This window comes from Marmota marmota, unplaced genomic scaffold (assembly GCF_001458135.2).
Source record: "Marmota marmota marmota unplaced genomic scaffold, marMar, whole genome shotgun sequence".
Lineage (NCBI taxonomy): Eukaryota > Metazoa > Chordata > Mammalia > Rodentia > Sciuridae > Marmota > Marmota marmota.
In genome coordinates this window covers 27,933,621-27,940,909 of record NW_026000240.1, presented here as the reverse complement: position 1 = coordinate 27,940,909, position 7,289 = coordinate 27,933,621, and positions in this window count along the sequence as shown.

Genomic DNA, 7,289 nt, shown 5'->3' with positions numbered 1-7,289 from the left:
AGTGAGATGTAAAGTGTGATTTAGAAAAAAGTATTGCTTCCCTAATATAAGGACTGCTTTTTCTTACTGCCTGTCAGCACCTTCTTCATGAGTAAAATACAGGTACGATGGCTGGGCCAATGGCAGCCATCTTGCAACCATAAAGGTCCAGCTAAGACAGAGAATCTCAGGGAGTTTCTCTTTGTTGGTTTTGAGCCAATAACTAATAACAATTTTTACAGATTTCTAGTTGGATGACAAAAACATAAACCTGTGCATATGAAAGTCACAATTGCCAGAATTTTCTGTTATTCATAGTCAAATGAAATCCCTCACTGATATATCAGCCTGGCAAAGTACAGAAGGAAGGATATTTAAAGCATGAGAAGTATTAATGCCTATAGACCCAAAGGTAGGAACAGGCAAGGGGGCTAGGGTTGGAGACATAGCAAGGCCCAGGGCAACTAAAGTTTTAGAGGCCATGGTGAGGAGTTTGAATTTTATCATAGGGGTGAACAGACCCCATTGAATGGCTGATAGATGTTCTACAGAGATGGCCTGTCTGCTGTGTGACAAGGGGCTAGGAGGAGGGCAGCAGTTGGTGTGGAGAGACAAGTGAGAGCCATTGCAGCTGCCCTGGAGAGGGAAGACATTGAGTTAGACCAGAGTAAAGACATTGGTAATGGAGAGAATTACACTGAAATGACACCATAGCAGCCAGTTTGGGAATAATTTGGGAGGGAAAAAAATAGTCAATTCAATATGTGAAGAATGTAACCATCTCTAACTAATCAAGGGTATCAAACTACTTATTGCCCCAGGCCAGGTCAGTGAAATAATACTAAATAGAGCAGCTAACATTTATGTATCCAGTGTTTTACAGACATTGGCTCGTTCCTCCTGATAATGGCGTATAAAGTAGACGTGATTATTATCCCCAGCCCCATATTACAAATCAGCCAACTGAGTCATAACCAGATTAAGTAACTTATTCAAGAAGAGTAATGTTGATAAGCAGGGGGAACAAGTTTTAAATCCAAGGCTGCCTGATTAAGCCATAGGGGCTTAGGCTGCTTTGGGATTCTTTTCTATTAAGAAACACACACATTAGGGGCTGGGGATGTGGCTCAAGCGGTAGTGCGCTCGCCTGGCATGCGTGCAGCCCGGGTTCGATCCTCAGCACCACATGCAAACAAAGATGTTGTGTCCGCCGAAAACTAAAAAATAAATATTAAAAAATTCTCTCTCTCTCTCTCTCTCTTTAAGGAAAGAAAGAAACACACACAAGAATTCTCCAGCCTCCCAACCCGCATCCCATTCTCCTTATCTTGAGGTATTGAGATTATTTTTAACATAATGTAGTCTTCTACATTTATTTCACACACTTTACAGTTTGGAAAACTAAAGGGCCTTATGTAATTTACACAAGGCCATAAATCTAGCCAGATTTAAATCCAAGGTGTCTGATACGCTAACCACTGCCCATCACTGTCTCCCCCAGAGGAGTATGTGCCTGGAGACAGTCTGGACCTTGCTCATTCTGCCTAAGAGATCGTCTGATTGGTGTAAGAACCGCTGCTCTTCATCAGGCCAGTTTACACTTGGGAACCAAATGTCAACAAACACATTGGGATTGGCAGATTCTTCCAGCCCAGTGAAAATCAGGAAAACCGAAGCTCAGCTAGGACTAAGGCAAGCACAGAGCTGGCCACCAGACTCTGAATAAATTCTGCCTTTCTTGGGTTTTCCTTTTTCATAGCTCAAAGGTCAGGTCCTCAAAGAGGTTGTTCCTGATGGCCTCCACTAAAGTAGTGCTTGCTTCCTCGGGTCAATGACACTACCCCGTCTTCCCACTCTGCTTAGCCGTTTTGACTCTAGAACAGTATCACTTATTTATCATTTATGGGTTTATATGTCAGTCTCCATGTCCTCAGTGCTTGGAATGTCTGGCACATAGTAGGTATTCAATAAATATTTGATGAGTGGTTGAATAAAGTGATTAGCTTGATTTTAATTTGCATTGGCATCTAGAGAAAACTCTATAAGCTTTAGGCAAATACACAGGCTTCTTTTCAACCGAATCATCTGGGACAGTAAAAAAAGGAGCTAATAGCCAAATGGGTAGGATGGAGTTGGAAAATGACACAGAATTCATGCAGGTGAGCCAGGGCCTGTTCACTCTTTAAAGCCTGCTTACTGGCATGTAGCTGTCCCTCTATTCACATGGGAGGTGGTGTGATCCACTACAGAGTATTTAACTAAGCAACTGAGAGCTCAAGGTAGTTTCCATCATGGCAGAAGCTGTAAGGGAGAGTGGTGGGAGGGTCGCCTGAGAGAGGGCATGAAAAGGAGGAGGAGCAGTCCAGGGATGGGCAAGTTGGCCCCAGGGGAACACAGAAGAGAGGGTGCCACGGCCCTCGCCCCCTGGTTCCTTAGTCTCACCAGTAGTGGCTGGAGGCTCCCCCAAGAAGCCTCTCTCTCTCTCTCTCTCTCTCTCTCTCTCTCTCTCTCTCTCTCTCTCTCTCTCTCCTGCCTTTCAGCATGGGCAGGAGCAGGAGGAGAACCACTCTGTGGCCAGTTCTTTCTAAGCATCCGAGTCCCAACTGCATTTCTTTTTTGAAATTAAAATAAATAAACAACACGTAGGCTCTGTTGCAAATGAGAGAATCATCCACTGCTCAGTTTTGTCTTCCTAGAAAGAACATAAACCAAACACGATCTTTTCCTGTTTTTTTTTTTTTTTTTCTGGTACATTTTTGCAGGCTTGCTTTTTCTCGGCTGTCTTTTGAATACCTCGAGCAGAACACCCCTCGTCTTGTTAATGACTTCAAAGATACCGGGTCCACTGTGCGGCAAGTGATAAAAATGTACACAGCATGTGTTGGATAAATTAATAAACTCTCCAGAGCCTCCGAGTCCTCGGGCCCAGCAGCACCGTAATGAAATGTTATTCTGAAGTGGAGGAGGTGGGAAGGAGAAGGGGAGCAGTATTTAATATATGCAAATTAACTAGTATGCAAATTGCCACTAAGTTAAAAATAACGGACTGCGAGAGGAGCCCATTTTTAAAGCAGCTTGTTTATTCATTAGCCTAATTTCCATTATCAATCCTTCTGTTTTCTTCTTTATTAAGTACTCACATTTGGGGAAGTTTGCTTCCTACAAATTGTTTTGCTCCAAAACCCATAACACTGGTGAGAACAGTCTCCATACATTAGCCGTTCTCGGGCTCCTTCTTGACTTTGCCCCTAGCTCGGATTCTTTCTTTTTCTTTCTGTCTTCCTGTTCCGTTTTTTTGCTGTTTTCTCTGTCACCTTCACTTGCCACCAGCTTCTCTGGCACCTTTTGTTTCCGGGATGAAGGCAGCTCCCTCGCAGCAGCGTGGGGCAGGGTGAAGGGAAGCCACCTATCTTATTAGGTCATCCTCCAGGGACCTCTTCCCTTAGCCACTCACCAGGACAAGGGTGGACTTGTCAGATGCCAAAGACACCAGAAGCCGGCTCCGCATCACCCGGGCGTGGACCAGCATCAGTCCCTCCCCAGCCACTAGCAAAACAGCCTGGAGAACAATGCACACCCTGATTCGGGTCCGTGCATGGCCTCCTCTGCCTGAGACAGACCTTACACAATGTTAAGACAAATTGGCAGCCAAAATCCTCCTCTTTTGTCTCAAGAAAGCTCCAGCTTGTTCTGTGCGAGCTCTGGTGCCCCCCAGAGGCCAAGAACGGTATGGAGCGCTTCTCTGGTCCTGGAGAAGGCAGGAGGCGGGAGCGCTGCGCACACAAAGCCTCGGGCTGCTGCAGGCGTGCAGAGGACCTCGTGAAAGAGGGGGCGCCCGAGAGCAGCTGGGGAGGGGCCCGGAGGGAGGAGGCCTTGCTGAAGCTGCACAGGAGCTGGCAAGGCTAGTTTTTGTTTTAACTGTTGTCAGTTTTCACGTGGTTTTTAATCACGTAATTATTACACAGCATCAAAATCTTTTTTTTTTTTCCCCAAGCAGATGTCTGGACTGTAGCTGTGCAGTTCTGTGGGTGCAGACCCCGCCCCCACGGAATGGGCATCTTAGAGACAAACACATATACTGAGCCTGGATATTTTCCCCCATGTCCTTAGAGAAAAGCTGTGGCTAGGTCCCATGATGGAGAATCTCAAAGCTGGACCCACCAGAGCCCCCACTCCACAGCAGGCTCTGCCGCAACTGATTTCAATGTGAACACAAATTCCCAGGCAAATAATTCTAATTCCCACTCCTTCCTGAGCTCCCGTTATTGGTGTTGCTTATAACTCTCCCGGGAGACGCACATGTCAGAGAGGGAGGCACATTTTTCAGGTCTTAGATCAGGGCCAGAGCTTTATCATCCCCCTGCTAAAGTGCCTATTACTCAAGGGCAATGATGTCAAATGTAAAAGGTCACACTTAGGCAGCTGCCGAGGATCATCCACCAACAAGAGGCAGCTGGGGAATGAATTTGCATCAGCTTCTGAGCCTCCAGCCTAGACTGCCATCTCCCTTGCTCTTAGGAACAAAAATGGTGTCAAGAGGCCAAAGATCTTAAAGGTACAATGGCACCAAACATCACTGATGCAAAACTCTAAAATGGAGCCAGAAAGATAAATCATTATCATTTAAGCCCTGTACGTTTTTTATACATACTGTCTTTGCAATATTTCCATAGAATGAGGAAATAAATCACCTTGCTCTTGACATTTTTAATAACTTTAAGAATGTGGTTAGGGTAATACTTAACTTTATTGACATATTGTATGGTTCATCCATCTCATCAAACCTCAATGAAACTTCAATGAATATTAACTGAGGGCCCATAATGTACTAGGCACTGCCTGGAAAATCCACCAAACAGTTTCTGTGTGCCCTCCAGGAGCTCTGACTCATTAGCTTGACTTCCTGTCTGGAAATCGATAGCCCACAGGGTAGAGCTGGGGGTAAGTTTTGCTCAGATTGTAGCTGGGGGGGGGATTTGATTCACTGGGCTTGAGAATAAAACTTTTTTTGGACCCTGGCTATTTGTGAGTGGTCTCAGGTTTAGGTGTCTCCCTGGCACATTAGACACAGACAGGATGAATGGAAAGGAAACAGGACCCAGTGCCACTGGACAACTATGACTTAAAGACAGTAAATGCAACTGCAATAAGACATATCAATTAGGACATGAGTCTTCCTGGTTCCCTGTTTTCACAGAACAGGAAACGGAAACCCAGAGCAGGACCATCTCACCAAAGCCATGATGCTGCTTCATAGCAGAACAGGGAACAAGAACTGTCTTGATTTGCAAGCCTACCCCCTTTTCATCAGCAAAGGACAATGATGTCATATTTGACAAAGGATAAGGGAATAAAAAGAAAGAGGATCCAGATAATCCAAGGACTAATATAGGTAATATCTGGTCATTTCTCAGACATTACCTCTAGCATACACTTTTCAGCACCTTGGATTCTCAAAAACACGCATTTTTCTCTCACCCCCAGGACCTTAATGAGCTGTTGCCCTCACAAGAATGCTCTGGCCTCTGACCCTCTTCTCTTAACCATTCTTAGTCATTCCCCAGGTCCAGATGTCACTTCCTCCAGGAAGATTTTCCTTGTCCCTAAAGTCTGGCTAGGCACCCTGCTCTATATTTGCAAGACCCCCACCCCCTGGCCTCTATCACAGTTCTTATGCACTTCAATGTAATTGTTTCTCACTTGTCTGCCTTCTCCAATCTTCTGTGAAACCCTGGAGGGCAGGGACAATATCTGTCTTGCTCATACAAGATCGTCTCCATAGACCCTGAAGTGAATAACTCAAAGAATGTGGTTAAAGTAATATTCAAGTTTACTGATATACTTCATCCATCTCATCAAACTTCAATTACATCACAGTGATCATTAAACAAGGGCCCAGAATGTCCCAGACTGTGGTGCCTGGCATGGAGTAGATGCTCAATAAATATTTTAGAATTCATAAATGAAGAGTGGACCTGGAGTCTTTATCAGGGAGAAAATGTCATTAGCAATTCCTGTCACAGAAGGATCCAATTTCTCCCTCCCCCTGATACACCCTTGGCTGCTAATCTGAGCATTCCAGAGTGAGGCTTACACTGTCTGAGAAAACATATTATGAGCTATGTAAAGATAAGACAAAGGTACATACATTTAAATATAGCCCTTCTTATTTACGGGTGTAAACCTTACACTCAGGAAACATCCTTATTATACGTATAGCAAAAGCCAAGGTAACAAGCAAATATCAGACAGAAGAAGAATTTTGCAGCAAACATTGCAGAAATGGTTTAATATCTCTGTTACATAAAGAATTCATATAAATTGATTTCTTTTACATTGAGACCTCAATAGATAAGTAGGCAAAGGACATGAGCTGAAAAATTAATATAAGGAAAGGATTACCTAGCAAATAATAATATGGAAAAGTATCCAACCTTCCAATTAAAACAATGGTGTGGCATAGGGCTTGAGTCCAGCAGTGAGGACCAGCCAGGTGCCCTCCTCCCTCCATCTGGCTACTCACAGCAGGACTGCTGTTGCTGCTGTATTTCAATGCACCAGGGGAGGGACTGTTTGCCTAGGAGCCTCCAGGTCCCTAATAGGCTAGGAGAGATGCAGAAAGCAACAAAGTGACCAGGGTGAGGATTGAAGCTGGACAACAGCAAGAAGAATGCAGGGACACAAAGCCACACGTGCTTGTTGGATAATGCAGAGTCTGACATGGCTGGCACAGTGCCTGGCACATGAGAAACACTAGAAAAATTGGGGAACTGCAAAGAGAAAATTGCCAATGTAGGAAAAGGAGTCAAAAAAGAAACACATGAATGTTTAGAAACAAGTTAATCTATTTAAATCGTGCGCAACCCCAGGGACTTTATGATTTGCTGTCAACTTCAGATTTTGGCTTCTTCCACATGCAGCTGCTACGTAGGGTTCCCTCTGGTGCACCCCACTGGAAGGGAAATGAGACTAGTTAATGCTTCGTACCAGCATGGCTCACAGGTGCCTGGGAAGTTCAGGGAGGGTTTTGAGAAACAAAACAATAATGAAAGTATGGCTTAGCCTACTTTCAAAAGTTAAAAATAAAGATGATACTCAGTTTGGCAAGTTTTATGCAGCATAAACATCAGCACAACATTTTTTGAAAGCAAAATGGTCCTTTTATCAAACACCATGTATCAGCTAGTTATTGTGGCAATAATGCTGTGTAACAAATAACCTCAAGAGGCTCATAAGTAAAGGTCCCCAGAGACCCAAGGTAGAAGCTATATTGTAGTCTGAGGTGTGGCCTGACTGTCAAGGGAGGACAA